Source organism: Papaver somniferum, chromosome 5 (genome assembly GCF_003573695.1).
Source record: "Papaver somniferum cultivar HN1 chromosome 5, ASM357369v1, whole genome shotgun sequence".
NCBI lineage: Eukaryota > Viridiplantae > Streptophyta > Magnoliopsida > Ranunculales > Papaveraceae > Papaver > Papaver somniferum.
This window is the reverse complement of record NC_039362.1, coordinates 61,924,001-61,948,914: the sequence shown is the minus strand read 5'-3', so window position 1 is coordinate 61,948,914 and position 24,914 is coordinate 61,924,001. Positions and strand designations below refer to the sequence as shown.

General features: G+C 39.1%; 3 non-coding genes across 3 annotated transcripts; all 3 read right to left on the bottom strand.

Moving 5' to 3' along the window:
* Positions 1-23,616: 23,616 nt before the first annotated feature.
* Positions 23,617-23,688, bottom strand: LOC113284982. Its single transcript, XR_003328501.1, has one exon. It is a non-coding gene; the product is annotated as a small nucleolar RNA Z267 (small nucleolar RNA).
* Positions 23,689-23,782: 94 nt separating this feature from the next.
* On the bottom strand, positions 23,783-23,873 carry LOC113285009. Its single transcript, XR_003328525.1, has one exon. It is a non-coding gene; the product is annotated as a small nucleolar RNA R44/J54/Z268 family (small nucleolar RNA).
* A 105-nt stretch (positions 23,874-23,978) lies between these two features.
* LOC113285008 lies at positions 23,979-24,069 on the bottom strand. Its single transcript, XR_003328524.1, has one exon. It is a non-coding gene; the product is annotated as a small nucleolar RNA R44/J54/Z268 family (small nucleolar RNA).
* Positions 24,070-24,914: the final 845 nt, after the last annotated feature.

Genomic DNA, 24,914 nt, shown 5'->3' with positions numbered 1-24,914 from the left:
TCCAGAGTTAAGTGTCTAGGTTTATGGTTGACCACCCCGGTCAGGGTTGAATGGCTCTTATAGGTCTATGGTTGACCGACTCGACCAAGGTTGAATAACTCTTATAGGGTCCATGGTCGACCACCCCCGCTAGGGTTGAATTGACAGGTCTATGGTTGACCGACCCATCCAAGGTTGAATGAATCTTGTATGCGAACCGATTCGCCCCGGTCAGGGACAAATGACTCGCCTCAGTGGAGGCCAAACGGCTCGCCCCAGTCAGGCCCAAATAGTTCGCCTCGACCAAATGGCTCCAGAAGGCCTCCACGTGCAAACACATGCAAAGTTATGATGACTCGCAAGAATGTTAACACGTCACATGATACATAACGTACAAATGATGGTCACGTCACAAATAGCGGGATAAACTTAGTGTTTGGTCCGACAGGCTACGATATTGTGTGGGTATCAGCCTACCCACACAGAAAGAGAATCGTCGGTTGTGAGGAGTCAGTGCAGGATATACTAGACATGTTGTCTATCCTTGGTTATTCCTAGGATTATGAGAAGGTGATGATCCTCTTTCCTTATTGTTATCCTACCGACTAGTGATTAAGGTTTTGCATAGCTACAAATAGATCTACGATTGGTCATTTTGAACAACAGTACAAAACACCACAAAACAATAACAAGTTCTCTGCAACTCTCTCTCTCTCTCTCTCTCTTAGAGTCTCTTTGTCTGCAACTCTTTACAACGAGAATCTTCAATCTCATCTCTTTTGAATTCCCTTCCTAAACCAACCCTACCTTCCACTGTGATTGAAGTAATCTTTGAATCGATGGTCATAGCATATTGGTTTAGGCTAGGACTGTTCGTCCTAGCATCCCGTCTTCATAATCAAACAAGTCAGATTACCCGACTGACTCTCGTATATTTTTCGACATATACAGTGATGTGGTGGGAACTAGTACAATATGTTTAATTTGATCATTCAAAATGATCCTCATAACCCAGAAATTCTTCTCACTTGTATGTATGGATTTTAAATACATAAAAAAGAAATATCGATGGTCATATATTCAACAAATTAGTAGAGCGAATAACTTCCCTTGGATACTTTTAGGTGACCTAAATTTCCATTTACTAGATAACAATAGTGGTGTTTCTTTTTCAACTGATGGTTGGGTTAATAGTATGGTTACTTATTGTGGTTTATAGGGCATTGGCTTTGCATGTAAAAATTATACTTGGACTAGCAACACCCTAGGAACTGGTTCAAGAAGATCTAGAATATATATGGCTTTAGGAAATGATGATTGGAGCATTAACTTCCCTAATGCCAAACTTATGCATCTAACTCAGGTTGGTAGTGATCATAGCCCCATCATACTAGTAATTGATGTCACTATCCCCCACTGCTGGAAACCATTTAAGTTTTTTCTAACTTGGTTGAATGATGATACTTGTGTTGTCTCATTGAGAATACTTGGAAGACTAGTGTTTCTGGTTCACCTGGTTTTCAACTTGTTAAGAATTTACAAGTAACAAGAAAAGACTTATCTGTGTGGAACAAAGTATATTTTGCTAATATGAATCAAAGAGCTGATGATATGTAAAAAGAGTTAAGCATTATTCAGGCTCAACCACCTAATGCTGAGAATCACAATGAGATTGTTAACAACAACAAAGAGCTAAGCAAGTGGCACAAATCCAATAATGACTTCTATCAATAAAAAATCCAGAGACTATTTCATCAAAAATATGGATAACAACAATACAATAAGTATTTTTAAACCAAAACTAATAGACAGAGGGCCAAAAATAATATTGATTTTATTCAAGATTATGACAAGCAGTGGCTGCATACAAGAGAGGAACTAGCTCAACATCTTACCTCTCATTTCAATGATACAAGTACTTTTACCAATCCAAGCTTGGAGGAGGGTTTATTCTACCTTATTCATACAGTTATAATAGAAGCAGAGAATGCCTTTCTAACAAGAATTCCTTCTCACCAAGAATTTCTAGATACTCTTAAAAGTATATAGAACTGGAGTGCACCAAATCCAGAAGGTTTTCAGGTAGGTTTTTACAATTCAGTGGAATATTTTTGGTGAAGATGTTTGCATGATCATGATAAGATTCTTTCAAACAAAGCATATCCTCAAGCAGATTAACAGAACTTACATTTCTCTCATTCCAAAGAAAAAGAAGTCAATTAGTGTAGCTGATTACAGACCAATTGGTCAGTATAATACTTCTTATAAGATCATATCCAAGGTGATTATTAATATAATGAAGCCTCTGATGGAGAAAATCATATGCCCATATCAAGCAGCTTATGTTTCTGCAAGGCTTATTAGTGACAACACTGTCATTGCTCAAGAAATTATTCACTTCATGAAAAAGAAAAGAGGACAAATTGGTTGGATGACAGTGAAGCTTGACATGTCAAAGTCTTTTGACAGACTTGAATGAAACTTTATAATCAAGGTTCTTAAATACTTTGGGTTTTGTGAATACTTCTGTGACCTAATATATCAATACATCAGCACAACGTTTCTTTCTGTCATGTTGAATGGCTCTCCTTGTGAATAATTTCATCCTTCTAGAGGTATTATACAAGGTGAGTTGTCACAATATCTCTTTATACTTTCCATGGAGTTTCTCTCTAGGCATCTCACTGCTCCTCAGCAGAACAACACCATTAAAGGTATTAAAGTGACTGCTCATTCACCGACCATTAATGATTTGCTTTTTGCAGATGATTACTTGATTTTCACTCAAAAAAAAATCTTTCTTTTGTCAACAATATGTTGGAGTTACTTTGTAATTTCAGCACTCAATTAGGGCAAGTAATAAATTTTGAAAAGTCTGCAGTTCACTTCAGCAAGCACACTAAAAAAAAAGTGGCAGAAACATTAACTCAAATTCTTGTAGTTAAGACAATGAGCTCTGAAAAGAAATACCTTAGTTTTCCACTTCTTTTGAGTCATTCTAAGCAAGAAGCTTTAAAAAGCATTGAAGAAAATTTTCAAAACCGGTTATCAACATGGTGCAAAGACGAGGATACCCAAATATACCTCAAACTAAAAAATTTCCACTTATAAGTCCTTTCTCCGAAAGTGATTGTCTATGGACTGAGTCGAGAGAATACAACTAATCGGTTCACACTTCGTGTGATCGTCTATGGATACGAGATCGAGAGAATACGACAACAAGATAACTTGCGTGATTGACTATGGATACAAGATCGAGACAATACAACAACGAAGTATGTTTACTGATAATAGGTTCGGACTTAACCAAACACAATAGGATTGCTATCAAGTAAATAGGAATTAACGTTTGTGTATTTTACTTCTAATTATAATAAAAACAATTATAATTACGGAAATAGAAAAGTAAAAGACACAACAAGATTTTGTTAACGAGGAAACCGCAAATGCTGAAAAACCCCGAGACCTTGTCCAAAATTGAATACTCTCAGGATTAAGCCGTTGTACAAAATCTAAACCAACTTCGTATATTTGAGACCAAGCAACTAAACCTATTGTTCACCTAGTTCCGTCTGTATCCCTGCACCTCTAACTTGCAATAAGTCACGCAATTGGAACAATTCCTTTGGTTCGTATTCCAAACAGTAAAGGAACAAAAAATATGTTCGGTAACAAATCTTTTCAAACAAGTGATATGAGTTTGACAAAAGGCTCTTCCGTTTATCCCAATAAACTCCTTTGTCATGTCCTTAGATCTATCTTTTCAACAACTACCAAAGTAATTGCTAAGACTATGCAATCAATATTTTTAATCACAAAGAATTGTATTGATGCCGATCTACTCAACTAATCAATCAAGATTATCACAAAGATAAACCGATGATAGTTGGATCCCCAGTCGATCAAGTTTTGTGCACACCAAAGATTATGAACCCAAATCAGAAATCTTCTTCGTCTTCAAATCTTCTTAGATCTTCAATAAACACCTGCACACAATCAACTTGAATCTCTTATGATCAATCACACACAGAACGGAGTCTGTTAACAATGGATTATCACAAGACGTCTTTAGATCTACAAACAGTCTAAAGATCTCCGTCGAAACTTCGATCTAGTTTGAGTGAATCTTATATCAGAGAGAAGATTCTCAAGCATAAACAAACTAGGTGCAATCAAAGTTCGACAACCGTTAGTCAATCAAATCAACTGAAAACTAATAATAAACTGCAATTATCTAGTTTTCCCACCAACGATACTCGTAGATCTTCCCAATCCCAAAGAATTTCTTAAAATGAGCGTTCGTAATTGATTTCGCCTAATTAGGGTACTTTCCACTCCTAATAGATGGATCCACCAGTAACAACACAACAAGGTAGTTTTGCTGGATCTGAGGATTAGTTTGCTCGAAATGCAAACTTCAATATCTATAGACCAAGGAAGTTTGGACACCAAGGAATTTCCAAAACCGAAAATATTCCCAAGGTATGCAATATATTTCCAAATTCGGTTTCCATAATTCCTGGAAATGCTTTGTCCAAATATTGACCGAAATCTCAGTAGAAAATCTCCAATTAGTAAATTCACATTACCAATTTTAATTTTCTAAAGATATGCATTTTAATTGCTGGAAATTAAAAGCATATAAAACTAAAAACCTTAATTAAAAGATTCTCAATTTATTTCGATTCGGGATTCTCCTTTAGTTATTAAGGAATATCTTTTAACAATAAAAGATAAGAGTTACCGCACATGTTCAAAGTATGTCGACATCTTTACTTTGTAAATCCTTTTTCATATTTACAATCTTGGAACCAATTTTCCACACTTCCAAACAAGTTTAGAATTGGTTCACCTGACTTTCAAGAACTATGTGATTCATTATCCTATCAAATCACCAATCATGGGTTTTGCGGTTCTACCAAAACAAGTTTCGTCCCAACCTCCATGTGGGTACTAGGATCAGTCACACTAGCTTTCCAAAATTTGGCTGACTAGGTACTAGGATCGGTTACCACATAATTATGGTATCTAACTTTTATTCGGTTGCACAAGTCATAGGATCAGTTACCAATATCTAAGACTTTTTGTACCTCTTCCAAGGATCGATTCCCCTTTAATTGTGATCGGTTGCACCTCTTACTAGGATCGGTTCCCCAATGCCTAGAGTTGGTCATACCAATTACAACAAATCGATTATACCATCTCAGGTGATTACTTAAGATCGGTTTCACTAATAAAAGTCATACCAATACAAAATTCAGGCCTTGTGAATAGTTTTACCAAGATACGTAAACAAGTTACGAGAGGTTATACTAAACATACATATTGGTAATCCAAAGATTTGCAATGAATAACAATACTAATAAGCCTAGCGATTTCCCTTTCGATTCACAAAACAAGTTTATGAATTGTACTTCCTTTAAACGAATATAAAACATTATTTCCTAGGACGAAATCTTCACCCATAACCATACATAATCACAATATCATTCATACGATTATGTCAATGTCTTACTGTTGATGGTGGTTTTTGAACAAAGGGTAAAACCGTAAAACCTCACTATAGCATGACGTCACCAGTGACACTAGCACATTTATTAGAACATTTAACGCGCTTATGTAAAAATCACCAAGGTACCCTTTTTCAAATACTAAATTAGGGTTTCGATGCGCGAAACCCTAAATTCACACGTACCGCGCAACCATTACGCAAAAAGTATGGCAAACATGCCAAATGCACGCACCGGGCAATCATCACGCAGAACATAGCAATTGCACGTACCGTGCAATCACTACGCAAAAGCATGGCAATCATGCCACTCACACATATCACGCAATATGCCAAATGCACGTACCGTGCAAACATCGCGCAAAACATAGCAATTGCACGTACCGTGCAATCATTGCGCAAAAGCATGGCAAACATGCCAAATGCACGCACCGTGCACTCATCACAAAAAACATAGCAATTTCATGTACCATGCAATCATTGTGCAAAATATGGCAACCATGCCAAAACTACAAATAACGCGCAACTGTTGCGCTAAATATGGCAACCACGCCAAACCGCAAAGCAACGTGCAATCATCACGTTAACCATGCCAAAAATCCAAAACGCACCACCATTGCACAAAATGGCAACCATGCCAAAAGCGCGCGCCATTGGCACATGCCATGCAACCCTTGCAACCTGGCATGCCAAGCCGTGCAACCTAGGGCCAAAGCCGCCACACGCACCATTGCCACATGCCGTGCAACCCTTGCAACCTGGCATGCCAAGCCGTGCAACCTAGGGCCAAAGCCGCCACACGCACCATTGGCACATGTCGTGCAACCCTTGCAACCTGGCATGCCAAGCCGTGCAACCTAGGACCAAAGCCGACACACGCGTCATTGGCACATGTCGTGAAACCCTTGCAACCTGGCATGCCAAGCCGTGCAACCTAGGGCCAAGGCATACCACACATGCCATTGGCACATGTCGTGCAACACTTGCACTTTGGCATTTCCACTTGCACCCGAAGTGCAACCTAGGGCCAAGGCATACCACACATGCCATTGGCACATGCCATGCAACACTTGCACTTTGGCACTTCCACTTGCACCCGACGTGCAACCCAAGGCCGAGGCATGCCACACATGCCATTGGCACATGCCGTGCAACCCTTGCACTTTGGAATGCCGCGCCTACATCAAAGGCCACGATTCCTCTTATGCAAAATATCAACCGTCGAAGGTCGCCACTGAGCCGACAAGTCTCTCAAGCTCAACTTATCGAACACCAGCGACATGCTACATGTTTTCCACGAAAAACACTCGAGACATCAAAACGTATGTCACAAACTGGGGGATGCTCATTAGGTTTTTGGTTTGGCAGTCTACAGCGTGAGGCATACACAAATGCCCGTTTCAAGAAAGTGTAGTAAGAATAAAACGGTTAGTAAATGCAGGAAGTAATGGTGAAACGCTCTTTCATTATGGAACATCAATTCCATAAAATTCCATCAATACCAGGCGTTACCACCTCTTCCCATTTAACTCATCCGTTTCTTTTCTTACGGGGCCAGAGTACGTTTCACTTGGACTTGTATAAATAGGTTTTACCTATTTCCACCAAGACACAAGTTTTTGGTCAGGGAGAAATACAATACTCAGAAAGGAAATTCTTGCTAGCTTTCTCAAAGCTTTCACCTTCTGATACAAGTCAAGTACTACTCTTCCAGAACTGCTCTGGTCTCAACACTCTCTTCGCTTCCATCCCTAAACCAACCCTTCTCCTCCTCTTTGTGACCGAAGCAAATCCGGAACGACCATTTCTTGGTTTAGGCCAGATTTTTATAGATTGATCTCTCGAATCTAAAGTACTCCCGTGCAGTACATTTGTTTAGGGTTTAGGTCTATTTCTCACTCACCCACCGAAATTACCAAAATCCACAGAAACGATTTTCCACCATAAACAATTGGCGATCACGGTGGGAGATCAATCTCTCAGTTGCAAAGTTGACTTGCGGTTTTCAGCATTGCCTTTCTAATTCTATTCTTTCATCATGGTAGAGCTAAGGTCTGGATCCGCGACAAACTCTGAAAGCACCAATATGGAAACTGCTCATGGCGCTGATGGTTCTTCCAACGGCACTGCTACATCACTTGCTGACCTTGGCAACATGGAAGGCGCCCCTTCAAGCGTTACACCACCAGTCACCAGAGTCAGGGCCGCCTCCACTCCGAATGCTCCTACGCAATCCTCTAACCAAAGCGGTACGGAAGGTGCTCCTTCAAGCATTACACCACTAGTCACCAGAGCTCGAGCCGCCGCTACTGTCCCTAACGTTTCAGTAAGCACGTCACCTCCAACTACCGCCCGAACAACGTCTACTCCACCACCAGGGCGAGAAACCAGAAGAGGCAGACCTTATGTCACCATCGTCGATCTTATGGAGAGACAAAAAGTTCTTGCTAGATCCCAGACAGACATGGTTTCGACCCAGAAAGATGTGCTTGTTTTTATCAAGGCCCTAACAAAACGGCTGCCACGGGAGTCACGCCAGCCGGAATCAAGGACTGACACTCCCAACAACCCTGAAGCCAGCACTTCAACACCGCGGGAACTGCGCCGACCAGAGTCAAGGACAGACACTCCCAATAGCCCTGGGGACGGCACCTCAGCAGAGCGCACTGACACAGGCGAAGAAATTCGTGTTGGAGCCTCGATAGCAAGAAATCATCCGTCCAATTTTGTCACACGAGAAAATTTGGAGCGGCTTCTCCAAACCCGAATCAAAAACGACGAGACAGATACACATCAACACCAACCTCCTTACCCAATGGAGATCTAAAGAACTCCCCTCCCAAGAGGGTACTCGTCTCCTCAGTTCGCTTTGTATTACTGAACTGGTAATGCACGAGAACATATATCACAATTCCTGGAGGCCTTGGGCGAACACGAGTACAACCAAGTTCTCCGCTTAAGGGAGTTTTCGAAATCGCTTACCGGAAGAGCATACATGTGGTACAACAGTGTCACACCAGGCAGCATCCGCAATTGAGGTGAAATGGTTACGTCATTCTACATGAAGTATTTCTTCGTGTCTGAACAAGTCACTCTCTCAGATCTAGGGAGGATATTCCAACAAAATAACGAGCATCCAAATGCGTTCGTCAAGAGATTCAGGATTCAAGCACTGGACTGCCACGATCCGAATATGACCGAACATCAATTAGTGAATTCATGCATAAATGGCATGACTCCCATCTACCGCGCCTTACTGGAGAACCTACGATTCCAGACGTTCTCCGAACTCCATGAAGCTGCCAAACGATCAGCCACGACAGCTCCGGCTTTATTAGAAAGAACCAGATCATCCATAGGTGAAGATGTGCGCGAAGTCCGGAGAAGCGCACGCCTCCTTAACAAGCCATACAACACTGGACCCTCCTCTGTAAGCATAGTGGACGAAAGAGGGAAGAGGAAATCCCCGATGATGGATCAGCACCCTAAACGCACAGCCCCCGCACGACGGGCAGCTCCACCACGAAAATCTACGACCAAGGCTCCCGAATCTCATCATGAAACAAGAGAGGATGATCTGGACTTACCTTTTCCAATCGAGGAAGTAATCGAACTTTTAGAAGCATGGGTTCAAGATGATGTCATCAGACTGCCGCCTCTCAGACCCCCACCAACTGAGGCCGAGATGGAAAACCCCAAATACTGCCACTACCACAGGTTCGTCCATCACCCGACTAGCGACTGCAACAAGCTGAAGCACATTTTCAAGGAAAAGGTAGAAGCATGAGAGCTTCGGCTAGGGAACGAAGGAGTACATAGAGACCCGCTTCCCGTAAGGAATTGCGGAATCTCTGGGGGCTCCGTACATGAAACCGTACAGTCCATGATGCAGCACGTATGCGAAATCCTCTATTTCTCCAGGGTACAACGCCAAGACATTTTCGCGGCCCTCAACTGCATAGTGTCTGGCAAACGGCTCTTTCCTGCTACAGAAGCCGCACCAAAAGCACAAGTCTTCCCCGAGGATGCTACTAAGAAGCGCAACTGGGGACTGCTAACCATGATCCATTTGAAGAGCACCGAATTTAGCAACACACTAATCGGTGCGGTCTCAGAATTCAATGTTGTTACTTTCAAGACCCTGAAAGCAGCAGGAATAACAAAGCAAGAGGTTGTCCGTTCTCCATCAATTATCAGGGACCTTGAGGGAAGAAACCTAAACGCACCCGACTACGTCAATCTTGAAACCAGCGTAGGAAATACTGCGACACATGGAAGGTTCCACATTGTCAAAGAACTGATTTACGACATGGTCCTGGGACGCCCGTGGATACTCGACATCAAAACAAAACTAGGAACATCCCCTCTACTCATGACAACGCCCGAAAGGGAATCCAACAAACCAGCCAACCTGTTGATGTGTCAACAACTTACTGACGAAACTCAATCACCTGAGGAAATCCTGCCGACGATGGCTCACGAACTCCGAACCCAAGTAAGTCTGACTAAACAACGCTCTATACAATCAGTCACTCATCGTCGTAACCTGTCATGGGGAATCAGCGCGATTACCGAGCACGGTGCTGTCAAGAGGTGTGAATGGAACGCTGGGCCCTTCAAGCGCTTCGCCAAGGACTTGAAAATCGCCCTCGAAGATGACGAAAGCAGAAACCGAGCAATCGTACAACAATCAAACTCGTTCCAGATTGGAGATATGGTGGTCAGGGCTACCTCATTTCAAGTCGGAAAAATGACAGTGGATATGACGGTTCGAAAGAACCCTCCTGAAGGAAAGGAAGATGAACCATATCTGGTGGCTGACATCCTTTTAGGCGGTTATTACAAGATCATCAACACAGACAAATTAGAAGGTGTGGTGGTTCACTCACGATGGCTCGAACCCTTCAGCACCTGAAATGTCATACTGCCTTACCCTCCGACATCCACTCTCTGACATTTCCTCCAGCAATTTCCCTTTCCACCATTATAATTGTATTCACCCGAGATAAATGCACCACTTGCATTTTTCCAGCAGGGTTCCAGTTTTTCTATTATTAAGCAATCTTATCTTTCCCCTCCAGTAAAATTTCCGAATCTCAAAAAAAGAAAAAAATTTACCTGTCCAAACCTAATCAGAAATCAGAACCATACCAAGAAGACCATTTTCAATCAACTGGAATCTCCAGCAAAAAATGACACAGAAAGCAAAACAATCCTTTCCGGTAGAAGTCTCTGGTTTATAAGTTTTATTCAATACAAAGCCACAAGAGGTATACTGATCAGCAAAATACCAAGTTCGGCATGCGTACAAGAAAAAAGGGATTTGCAAGACATCAAAACGACTAGGCAACAAGAAGAAGCAGTAAAAAGAAGAAAACTATTCGCCGGCAGAAGCTCGAATCCCTGACGCCCCTATCAGAGCTTCTTCAAACACTTTCTCCAGCAATCCCTCGGGCAGCAAAGATTCCATAAGGAATACGTGTCAACAGCAACAGCCTTCATGTCCCACCTGGACACCGTCTCAGCAACGACAATATCCGACCTCTTCCTAGCTTCCGCTCCAGCAGTTAACCCGATGTACGCCACCATGATTCCCCCAGCATCACCAGCAAAGTTTTCGCCGTACGTCCCAGAGGTTTTCTCAACAGCCTTTTGAGGAGGGTTCCCTGACTCATCCATGTCGGAATCCGTAGAAGTCTGGGCATTCGCATGTGCCTCGCATGGGTAGATCATAGGAATATCCTGGAGGATTTCTCTGATTTCGCAAAACAGAGACCCGATCCTGTCCAATGACTCCTCATGGGAAGAAGATCGGTCTTCACCAATCCCGGAACATCTCTCCAAAGATCTGGCGGTGCCACCGTTACTAGGATACGCATCACGATATCGGGAGAAGAACGAATCTTACATTACCTGCACCAACAAACAACTAGAAAGAGGGAGATGACGCAATTTCACCAGCAGTATATATACACAAACCCTAAAAAGGGGAAAGGGAGAGTAACGCGCTTTCATGGACGTAACGTTTCTAGATTTTTTTGTAAAAAGGGAAGAATTCTCTGCTAAAGCCACGCATGAAGAAAGGCATTCGGTCCCATAATAGCCAGCCTCGCCACTTCCAAAACACACACACTTTTCTTTCCAGTGTCGGCCTTACCAACGCTCCGCTAATCATGCCAGTCCGTGCCGGCCATGCAATCTGCGCCAGCCACACCTTCCTTATCGGTACCGGCCTTACCAACATTCAACACTGGCCATTCCCTTCCATACCAACGCTTCCCTTCCAGCGCCAGCATTACCAACGCTAAATGCTAGCCACGCCGACACTGTGTCAGCCATGCCTCCCTTGCCAATCCGCGGTTTCCCTTTGCCAACGCCATGCTCTGTCAAGTGGCCCACACCCATTCCAAGCTTATTGGTGCTGAAAAGTCCCTTCCATGTCAAGTCTATGCTAGCAGCTCCGCCTCGCGTTCCAAAGCCTGGCCCCAAAAACGCCTAGTCATACTGGGATTTGTGCAAAGCTGCCAGATACGAGGATTGTGGATTCTTACTTACATCTCGAAAAAGGTCAGACAAATCTCCTCGGCCCTCTTTCACGACTTACTGTCTCAGTTCTATCCTCGTCTATCACCATCTTATGCTTACCTCGCAACAAGGCCCCTGTTCCAAGCTAAGCATGGGACTTAATGTTGATGGTGGTTTTTGAACAAAGGGTAAAACCGTAAAACCTCACGTATAGCATGATGTCACCAGTGACACTAACACATTTATTAGAACATTTAACGCGCTTATGTAAAAATCACCAGGGTACCCTTTTTCAAATACTAAATTAGGGTTTCGATGCGCCAAACCATAAATTCACACATACCGTGCAACCATTACGCAAAAAACATGGCAAACATGCTAAATGCACGCACCGTGCAATCATCGCGCAGAACATAGCAATTGCACGTACCGTGCAATCACTGCGCAAAAACATGGAAATCATGCCACTCACACATGTCACGCAACATGCCAAATGCACGTACCGTGCAAACATCGCACAAAACATAGCAATTGCACGTACCGTGCAATCATTGCGCAAAAGCATGGCAAACATGCCAAATGCACGCACCGTGCACTCATCACACAAAACATAGCAATTGCATGTACCATGCAATCATTGTGCAAAATATGGCAACCATGCCAAAACTACAAATAACGCGCAACCGTTGCGCTAAATATGGCAACCACGCCAAACCGCAAAGCAACGTGCAATCATCATGTTAACCATGCCAAAAATCCAAAATGCACCACCATTGCACAAAATGGCAACCATGCCAAAAGCGCGCGCCATTGGCACATGCCATGCATCCCTTGTAACCTGGCATGCCAAGCCGTGCAACCTAGGGCCAAAGCCTCCACACGCGCCATTGGCACATGCCGTGCAACCCTTGCAACCTGGCATGCCAAGTCGTGCAACCTAGGGCCGAAGCCGCCACACGCGCCATTGGCACATGCCGTGCAACCCTTGCAACCTGGCATGCCAAGCCGTGCAACCTAGGGCCAAAGCCGCCACAAAGCGCCATTGGCACATGTCGTGCAACCCTTGAAACCTGGCATGCCAAGTCGTGCAACCTAGGGCCAAAGCCGCCACACGCGCCATTGGCACATGTCGTGCAACCCTTGCAACCTGGCATGCCAAGCCGTGCAACCTAGGGACAATGCATACCACACATGACATTGGCACATGTCGTGCAACACTTGCACTTTGGCATTTCCACTTGCACCCGACGTGCAACCTAGGGCCAAGGCATACCACACATGCCATTGGCACATGCCATGTAACACTTGCACTTTGGCACTTCCACTTGCACCCGACGTGCAACCCAGGGCCGAGGAATGCCATTGGCACATGTCATGCAACCCTTGAACTTTGGAATGCCGCGCCTACATCAAAGGCCACGATTCCTCTTATGCAAAATCTCAACCGTCAAAGGTCGCCACTGAGCCGGCAAGTCTCTCAAGCTCAACTTATCGAACACCAGCGACATGCTACATGTTTTCCACGAAAAACACTCGAGACATCAAAACGTATTTCACAAACTGGGGGATGCTCATTAGGGTTTTGGTTTGGCGGTCTACAACGTGCGGCATACACAAATGCCTGTTTCAAGAAAGTGTAATAAGAATAAAACGGTTAGTAAATGCAGGAAGTAATGGTGAAACGCTCTTTCATTATGGAACATCAATTCCATCAAATTCCATCAATACCAGGCGTTACCACCTCTTACCATTTAACTCATCTGTTTCTTTTCTTACGGGGCCAAAGTACGTTTCATTTGGACTTGTATAAATAGGTTTTACCTATTTCCACCAAAACACAAGTTTTTGGTCAGGAAGAAATACAACACTCAGAAAGGCAACTCTTGCTAGCTTTCTCAAAGCTTTCACCTTTTGATACAAGTCAAGTACTACTCTTTCAGAACTTCTCTGGTTTCAACACTCTCTTCGCTTCCCTCCCTAAACCAGCCCTTCTCCTCCTCTTTGTGACCGAAGCAAATCCGGAACGGCCATTTCTTTGTTTAGGACAGATTTGTATAGATTGATCTCTCGAATCTAAAGTACTCCCGTGCAGTACATTTGTTTAGGGTTTAGATCTATTTCTCACTCACCCACCCAAAATCAGCAGAAACGATTTTCACCCATAAACACTTATATACGAAGTTCAAAAGATAGACGTTATACTTCGTATTGTAATTCCTTAATATTATGTCTAACTAGAGTATAATCATTCACAGCTTCGCAGTTATGTTTTCAATATGCACGACTTAAAAGATACGTTAGGAATGAAACAATTCAAGTCAAATATTACTAACCTCAAGAGGAAGGATGATGTCGTCGTTGTAGCTCCTTACTTCTTCACATTCTTCAAGTCTTCACGTAATACTTGTATGTCTCATATCCTAATAACTTTCTAGTAAACCTATACGAAGTTGACTCTAGTAAATAATCAAGCGACTCTTTAAATGAGTTTTGTCTCACTAAATATGACAACCAAACTTGACATACCAACGCTTGGTGGGTTCAACCGAGTAATGCTCTAACACATGGTCTTCTACCTTTAACTCAGCATGGAGGTCCACTATGATTAAACATGTTTTTAACTCAGGTCCAATTTATCAAATGGGTAATTTTAAGTTACATATCCATCTTACTAATAAGCTTACTTCTATTCAGAAAAAGTTCTTCTGGGTTACATGTCTAGGGTAGCTAATATGCTAGGATGAAAAAAGGTTTGCAAACCTAAGGAAATGGGGGGTCTAGATTTTAGAGATTTATAAATGCTCAGGTTTTGTTTACTCATGACACTAGCTTTGATGATTTGCACTTAATATAGTGAACTCTTATCTCAAATATTGAGAAGTAAGTACTTCAAAAATTGGAGATACAGTAAAAGCTCAATATATTAATAGCCTTGGGACTTCACAAAATTATTAATATATGGAGTTTATTAATATAGGGAGTTATACGAATACAAGAAATTTATTTGTTAATTTAAAGTATGTAAATGATAATGGATATGGGTTCTTTCCTTAATCATCCTATTGAGAAATAAGTCGTATATTCTTTAATCGAAGAACGATGAAATTAGACAAGAAAATGAGAGAGATAATCATGATGATGATAATACAAAGATATTAAATGGTTCATGAAAAGAAGCTTTAAACATGCTCGAAAAGTTGAAAATGTTTTGACTTCAACAAGAAGGTGTTCATAGTAATGAGGTCTTAAAGAATCAATAGAGTTGTTACCAAACATATTTGTTGTTTCTTTACTGTTTGGAATACGATCCAAAGGAATTGTTCCAGTGCGTGCACTCATCGAAGTCGAAAGCGCATGGATACTGAGGAAACTAAGTGAACTAGGGGGTACTTGCTTGGTATCAACTATACGAAGTTAGTTTAGATTTTGTATAGCTGCTTAATTCTGAGAGTATTAAATTCTGGACTTGGTCGCGGGGCTTTTCTGCATTTGCAGTTTTCCTCGTTAACAAAATCTTGTTGTGCGATTTACTTTTCTATTTCCGCGATTATATTTGTTTATATAATTTGAAGTAAATTACACAAAAGTTAACTATGTTTTACTTGATAGTGATCCTATAGAGTTTGGTTAAGTCCGAACCTATTATCAAGTAATCACACTTTGGTAGTCGTATTGTCTCGATCTCGTATCCATAGACAATCACACAAAGTGCGAATAGCGATTTGTAGTACTGTCTCTACTTTGTCCATAGACAATCACTTTCGGTAAGAGGACTTATAGGTAGCTAAATTAAAGATTGTGGTGTATTTGGGTACCCTTATCTTTTCAGTTTCTAGTCTACTTATAGTTATGGATTGGATTATGATAGAATGTGTAGTTGAGTTGTAGACTTCACGGCGTTCATCGATTGAAGACAGAGAACTATTAAGGGGATCTTGTGGAACTTCATCAAAAAAAGATATGTGGAGACTTGAACTTATCTATCATCTATCACTCAGAAGTCTATTCTATTATATATCATATTGAGACAGTCGTATAGCTATATAGACTTTACATGTCGTATAGCTATATAGACTTTACATTATACACATTTGATATTTCGAGCTGAGTTTAACTCGCTTTTATCTTTCTCGAAATATGTGTTGGAAATATTTTTGCTTTAACAACGTTCATCATTATTCTTGACGAAAGTCAAAAGATGATCACCTGGTAACATCATACATAATTTGTGTGAGACAGTCATTTGATGTAGACTCGGAATATTTCGTATTGATCATTCGATCACTTGAAAATTGCTTATAAGCTAATAGTTTGTGTGAGACAACTATTGTCGTCTTCCAAGAATGTTTCAAAGATTGAAATGGGAGTTAAGAGCTAAAACCCATGTTTGGATACATTACGGTTTGTGTACTAAGTGTACGAACTGTTTTGATGGAAGTCAGGACCGAAAGTTAAGTTTGCATACCCGTTTGCAAACTTACTCAATTATTAAGTCAGGGTACTTAAGTTTGCATACCCGTTCATAAACTGATAAAACTGTTGAAGTTCGGGAACCAAGTTTGCGTACTCGTTCGCAAACGGTTTCAACTGAGTTCGGTCCGGAGCTAAAGTTTGCGTACCCGTTTGCAAACTCAAGTGGTTCAGGTTCTTAAATCGGTTAAGTATGATTTCATACTAATGAACAAATACATTTATATAATAAGGAATGCAATCTTTGCGAACCCTGGCTAAAATATTCATGAACTTATTCTTTTGAATCAATTCGATTTTGCTTCAATTGTGTCTTGTATACTTCTATGAGAATATAAAAAATTGAACAACTCTATGAGTAACACAATTAGATTCATTTGATTATCAATTGATCTAGAAGTGTTAAGATGAACATGGTTAAGAGAAAAGTGTTCATATGGCTAACTTCGGTTAAATGCTATTAACCCAACTCAATATACATGTTTAGGTACGATTACCCATATCTAAATAAAGGTATATTTCATTTGTGTCTAACAAGATAAGACCATATAACGGTGGAAAGATATTAGCTTGATCTTGAATCAGGTTTCATCTAATGGTGAATATTGATTGCTTTGATCAAAAGCTATCGAACCCTCATTTGAAGGCTATATAAGGGAGAAACTGGAAACCTAATCCCCACACCTCCTGTGTGATACTAGTTGCGACTAGATTCGATTCTCCTTTAACCTAGGTTTTTCCTAAAACCATTTGAGGTTAGCGACTTAAAGACTACATTGGGATTCTGAAGCCAGACCCAACTATTTTCTCTGTAGTTGCGTGTTCTGATCTTACTTTGTTCTATCGTATTGAGTACTATCTTCTCTAAGATTTGCTCAAGATTTATCTCCGATAGGTAAGATATAAAAAGTAATCACAAAGCTCTTTGTCTCATTCTTTGTGACTCCACAATAACTTGTTCTACTACCATATAGTTAAGTTATTGTGAGGTGATTGATATTTCTAGGCTGTTCTTCGGAATTATAAGACCGGATTATCAATTGGTTCATGTTCACCTTGATTTATCAAAAGACGGAACAAACTTCGAAGGTATTTCTGTGGGAGACAGATTTATCTATTCAAATAGACTTTTCTGTGTGAGACAGATTTGTTTATCAAGTCTTCGACTTTGGGTCGTAGCAACTCTTAGTTGTGGGTGAGATCAGCTAAGGGAATCAAGTGCGTAAAGTCCTGCTGGGATTCAGAGGCGTAAGGAACGCTACGCGACTGTACCTTAATTAGTGTAAGATTGGTTAGGGGTCAACTACATTCCAGTCCGAATTTAACTTGTAGTAGGCTAGAATCTGTAGCAGCTTAATACAGTGTTGTGTTCAAATCTGGACTAGGTCCCGGGGTTATTCTTCATTTGCGTTTTCCTCGTTAACAAAACTTCTGGTATCTGTGTTATTTCTTTTCCGCATTATATTTTATATATAATTGAAATATCACAGGTTGTGCGCAGTTCAATCAACTGGTAAATCCAACCTTTGGTTGTTGATTGACACTTGAACATTGGTCTTTGGTACCGATCAAGTTGTTTCTCATAATAATCAGGCTCACAGATTTTTATCTGTTTGATTTGCTGATTACATTGAGAAACAAAGATATGACTCTTGGATATATTTTCCCTGATTGAGTCTGACTATCTAGTAGATTCTCTTGGAATTATATTGGAGTTAGTCCATACAGATTGCCTAAACGAAATATTGGGTGTGGTTGTTAGACCCCCGCTTTTTCAATATTATTTCAGAACGACTTGTAGAAGCAGAAAAGTCAACTTTTTGTGAAGCAAAATAGTTTTGCTTCTGACTTCTATCTCTAGAGAAATAGAAGCACTTCTGCTTTTAGTATCTATTATCTAAACGCGCTTTGCTTCTTAAAAAATTAACTTTTTTTATTCTAGAAGTCGTTTCACCCCTCCCTAGTTCCTCTCTGTTATTACAATTTTCTATAACTCCAAAATCAGTTAATGGTGGGTTTGTTTGCAGAATTCACCGTTTCCAAGAATTTATAATCCCATGGGATTACAAATTCTGGGATTCATGTAAATTCCTTGTGTGTTTGGTAACTCAATTAAAATTCCTAGGATTTATAGAGTTTTCTTGTATAAAAGCCTTTGTACCGTTTGGCATTACCCTCAAATCTTAAATTGCATATATATGGGATTTAAAGTTAAAAAAAAGTGGGTATGTAAATCCCTTGATAAGTTTCCCAGCAAATCTTAGGGGGAGGGTCGGACTCCATATGGAGGATTTGCTGGAAAACTGAATCCCGTAGGAAACGTGATTCCAAGGATTCGGGCAACCAAACATACAGAGGAAAACGTAATTCTACCAAATCCCCTAAACCCATAAATTCCACCTTTAAAGTTCTACATCCAAACCCACCATAAAGTTATTCCATTCCAGAGCAGTTATAAAGTCCAAAATAATTAGGGCACCATCAGGAATAGGAATAGGGACTAGAGATTTTCTTCGAATATCTTTTTTATTAGGTTCTGATTTGAGGGGAGTTTGGATGACAATACAATTTTCAGTTAACACCTGGTTATCAACCACTGGAATTTAAATATTTTAAAATCTTTATATTTTGTGAACTGTCCAGTAAGAAATTCACAACCTTGTATATACATATCCCTCTCGATTCTACTAGGTGCCCCAAAAATTTTCCCACACCATTTTTCACAAGACGTGACACCTATTTGAATCTTATATCTAGGGAACCTAGTTAGTAAGTTCGCACATGCTTCGCAAATTATACGCGAACTATCCGAAAACACACTAATATGCGCATTTTAGACTACACCGAATCATATTTACGATTCCACACAACTCATCGTATGCTCTTATACTCATTTTTTTTCTTTTTTTGGTGATTATGTTCCATAATTTTACATACACCATTTAAATGATGGGTTTTCATACAACACACAATAAAAGAAATTAGTACATGATAAAACTAAAAAGTATATTTTTATAGGAAAATAAATGCCGAACTTTACGTGCCACACATTAAACATGAATATACTCATTTCCGTATTTTTCACGAATCACGCACAGTTAAACGATTAATGAGCGCTTCCGATTTTTCACGTATTTTTCACGATTCACGCACAGTTGACCGATTAATGAGCGCTTCCGATTTTGCCACTTCCTAAATAGCTAACTAGTGGTTACTAGCCCAGGGGAACCATTTGGAAACCAAAAAACCAAATGCTAACAAGTAACAAAGCCATTGCAAAAACTAAACAAATCGGAAGTATATTTTCTAAGTTTCATTAGAAAAAAAGAGTAATTTGCGTTATCTCCTCCGACGAAGATCATAATTTGAGTTACCTCCTCTATAGAGATTAAATTAGCAAAACCTCCTTTCATATATATTCCGTCCAAAACTTCTGGTATTTGCAACATAAGACGTGCACTCGTGGCAAATTTATTATGAGTTTAATTAAATGACTACATTACCCACTTTTAGTTCTTCTTTTCACCACCACCACCATTCTCCTTCCTTGCCGCAGCCGTCACCTCGTTGATTTTTTTTTTTTTTTGCAGATCTTGAAATTGAATTCATAGGTTTAATTAATTTGTTATTTTAGATAAAGGGTTTGAAAAAAGAAGACGCATCAGACAAAGGGTCAAGTAATTTATAGTTTCAAAATCATTGAAACCATAACGTTATAAGGTAGATTGATTCAGGGTAAATAATTTAGAGGCTTTATTCTTATGATTTTTATTCGATGAATGATGTTTGATTGGATATTACACATCGATTGTGAATGAATCAGGTAATCCATAATTTTTAATGAATTCAAATGTTTCTTAAATTCCTGTTATCGTCAGTTGTTGGTGTTGGAGCTGTGGTATAGAGGGCAGCGTGACGGGTTTGGTAACTTTGATTCTTTGAATAATGAAATTTCTTGAAATAAGAACTAAGAATTGACCCATCTTTTTCTAAGTCGTCTTCATCGGCATCATCTCCATCCGCATCATCACTGTCGTTTACATTATCAATAATATGAGCAAGAAGATAAAAACCAGAGTTGGGGTGTAATTGATTATGATGGGATGGTATAACTACAGATTGATAGACAAGATTGCTAAATATGGGACATCAAGGATTAATCTGATTGTCTGTTGCGATTGGAATTCCTAAGAGAAGTGTAACATTCTAGTTAGAAAACTTCAATTGAAACCGTGAATCACTTTCTTCTTTTTGTCTGTGTTGTTAATGGCGTCCGACGTCGGTGGTTCCGGTGTTAATGGCGTCAGTGGTGGGTTTGATTTGGACAATCGTGAGCCGTCCATGTGTCGGATTGTATGATTTTATCCACTGTACACGGCTGGTGAGTCAGCTAACAGAATCTTTGGACGGAATATGTACGAAAGGAGGTTTTACTAATTTAATTTCTGTATGGGAGGTAATTCAAATTATGATCTTCGCCAGGGGAGGTAACGCAAATTACCCAAAGAAAAAAAAACGTTTGAAATGGATTCCGCATTCAGAGTTAAAAAGCTAGATATCGCATTCAAAGTTAAAAAGCTATATTTATAGTAGGAAATACCAATTGGTCCTACAAATAATATATTAGAGAGAGTCTAGTCCAGTTGACCTAGTCAATTGTCTGTTTGGTCCTATTTGGTAATATAAATTATAGTTTGGTCCTAGAAATTATGGTTTGGTCCTACGATAACGTCATGGATGATGTAATTGTCATCTTGTAATGGCAGAAATACCCTTTTATAGTCAAAAAGTAAGAGAGAAGAAATCATTCTCAGATTTACTTTCCCTCTCCTATATTTTTCAGATATAGAATTTCTCTCTCTTTTTTTTCTTTTTTATTTTCTTCCTGCTAGTGATGAAGAAGATGAAGATGATGATGAAAGATTCTCTCTTCTCTCTATTTTTTTCTCTGCTAGTGATGAAGAAGATGAACGATGATGATGAATACGATGAAGTTTTGTGTTTTTTTGTTTTTTTAATGTTTTGCTTCTGTTTGATGATGAAGACGGTGAGGATGAAGATTCTGCTGCTATTTATGATGATGATGAACCTTTCTTGATGGAACGAACTCATCTTCTACTACTGTTGTTGTTGTCAAAGATAGATCTGTTGTTGTTGAAGATATAATTATGTTTCTGTGTTTTCTTGATGTTTGCTGCGATTAGTGATGAAGATGAAGACGAACTCAAGATAGATCTGCTGTTGTTGAAGATTTAATTAGGTTTTTTGGTTTTTTTGATGTTGTGATGATGAAGATGAACTCGTCAAACCCTAGAAATCTCCTGCTGCTGTTGAGGATGAAGATTTATGCGTTTTGTTGTTGTTGCTGCTGCTTAAGATGAACTTCATTCCTGTAATGAACTTCATTACTGAAATGAACTTCATTTTTGGAATGAACTCTGTTGTTGATGAACATAATCGTTTATATAGGTTTTTATCAGGAGTTCATTTCAGAAATGAACTCTGATTTATATAGGTTTTTACCAGGAGTTCATTTCAGAAATGAACTATGGTTTATATAGGTTTTATGAGGGGTTCATTTCAGAAATGAACTCTGATTTATATAGGTTTTATAAGGGGTTCATTCCAGAAATGAACTCTGGTTTATATAGGTTTTATGAGGGGTTCATTCCAGAAATGAACTCTGGTTTATATAGGTTTTATGAGGGGTTCATTCCAGAAACGAACTCTGGTTTATATAGGTTTTATGAGGAGTTCATTCCAGAAATGAACTCTGGTTTTGTTCTTAATAATGAAATTTTTATAGAATTTTAATGAAATAATGAAGTTCAGTTATATGTGATTTAATTTGGTTTTTATTAGGTTTTCATTTGTAAGAATGAACTTTGATGGTTCATCACATAGAATGAACTGCTACAAAAAAATAAGTAAAAATTAACACAAAAGGGTATTTTTATATGTTTTATATTTTTTAAATAATTATAGATCAAACAGTAAAGGCATTTTACAAAAGGACCAAATAGATATGGACTCACCTAAAAAAGGACCAACCGATATTTTTCCCATATTTATATGGTTGTTGTAATGGCCTTGTTTGCCTTTGGCCTTCAAATGTATCTCATTTACTAAAGAAATAATTGCTTCAAGAAAAAAAAAACTAAAAAAATAATTTATTTTCATTAAGTTTTTTTGCATCATCCTAAATTCTATCAAGCAAAATAAAAAACAAAAAAAAACCCTCCCGAGTAGAATTCCTGGCTCCACCCAAGAGAGCATAAAGATCCAATTGGGAGTTACCGGACTCAAAAAAATTATAAAACTATCAAGGGTCATATAGCTTTAAAAACATTTAAAGGGGCGATGAAAAATTAATAATGCATAAAATTAAATGGAATTTTATAAGATATCGCCATTTGATTAGAGTTTCACATAATACAACAACATGAGATTGATTTTATAATAGTAAAGCCGCTGATTGCGGACATTGTAGATTTGTTGTATCCCCCATCCATCCTTTGCTAGCTCTTGGAGATCAAGATCACAACATTCTGGTATCTACAATGTCAAGGAATTTCTCGCTTTACTATTATATCAGAAACGGTCTTATATTTGATCTTACAACAGTAAAGCCACAAATACCCGACACTGTAGATTTTTCGTACCTTTTCTTGCTTCTCACCGTAATCAACCATATTGAAAAAAAATTATGCTCCGTTGACGAGAAACTCCTTGGCCGCATGTGAACGAGCCTATGGAAAATCTATAGAAAAATTAAGCAATGGAAGTTTTAAAGTTAGATCTTCCAAATTTTACAGCAGTCATGTGTGGCACAACTTAAGAATGGGAATCTTCCAAACCTACAAAACCAAGAAACAGATCACAACTAATACTACAAAATTGATTTGATTGAAATCAAGATAAATGCCTCAGCGGTAGTGACAATTAACAAACAAATCATCATCCTTTAATCTGATAATTACATGTATATAATGCATCATTGGCACTGAATCAATCTCAATCTCGCGTTATAAATAGGCTCAATCAAAAACAATAGTTCAAAAAACTAATAATCCAAGAGAAAAATTCCAAAAAAAAAAAAAATGCAAGACAATGTAAGAAAATCAATCAATGATTAGGCGCCTCAGTTTTAGGTTGTGTTCACAGCTCTTAACTCATAGTATATTTAATACCATCATTGACACTAATCAAAGAACAAAGAACAAAAAAGAAAAAAAAAAAACCCTAATAAGCTAAAATCAACTGAAAAACAAATTGAAACTTGCCATGAAATTTTATGAATATGCATCAAAGAGATTCCCAAGACGTGTCAACATATTATTATCCTAAAAGGATTTTTAATGTCCCTGTCTGTTTTATCATCGCTTGCAAATTCTAATCAAATTCAACAAGAAATTTTAATAAAGCCGAAACTCGAAATGAATTAAAATCTAAGCTAAAATTGAAATCACAGGTCACAAAAGATAGTGTTCATCCATATGCATCGAGAGATTCCCAAGACGAGTCAACATTTTATTATCCTTCAAAGGATTTCTGATGTCTCTGTCTGTTTTATCATCACTTGCATAAGAGAACAACAGAAAACCCAAATCTTAAAAACAGAAGAAATTAAAAAATTAAGGTTGATGGAATAGCTTAAGAAGAAAAAAGACTGCGCAACCATAAAACTCTATTTGGAACTGTTTTTGCTAGGGTTTATGATGCCTAGAGTTTTGCAGAGCCAATTTATAGGATACTGAAACTAGGGCAACAAAAAAAAGATGTATTATAAGAAGTAGGAATTACCTATAGGTACTATTATAGTGTTCTTAGTTAGTGGCAGGTCCACCCACTAAAGCCCAGTAATCGGAGGTCCATTTTTTATAACAAATAAAAATTTTGGACCCAAATTTTTATCCACTGGTTCAACCACACGTGTAATCTTTTTCAAAATACCGAAAAGAACCTTAATATGCATGAATAACAGAACTAGATCCTAATTCATTTGTTTCATTCTCTCTCGGTCAGGAAAGCTCTGGCGATTGGCGATGAAGATTCTTCCAAGGTCTTTGATCGATTTGATCAGATTCCGCAAGATTTTATGCCATAGATTTACTCCTCTTTATCTCTTTCCATTGATCCTTTCTAGCACCCCAAAAAAATGGCGAGATTTTTAATTTTTCTTTAGGGTTTTAACATTTTCAGTCTATTCTTCTTCCTTGATCGAGTTTTGTATTTGTTATGATAGTTTGTTTTTGTAGGTTCTTGCTAAAATCTGGGTGATTATTGTGTTAGATCTATTAGTTACAGTAGTATAAATCTAATTTTGAATGTTTGATTGTTGATCTGTGAATTGGTTTGTATTTCTGATGAATAATGGAATTTGTTTATTGAGCAGTTCATGTGTTCATTAGAGAACGAAAATTGTTTAGAT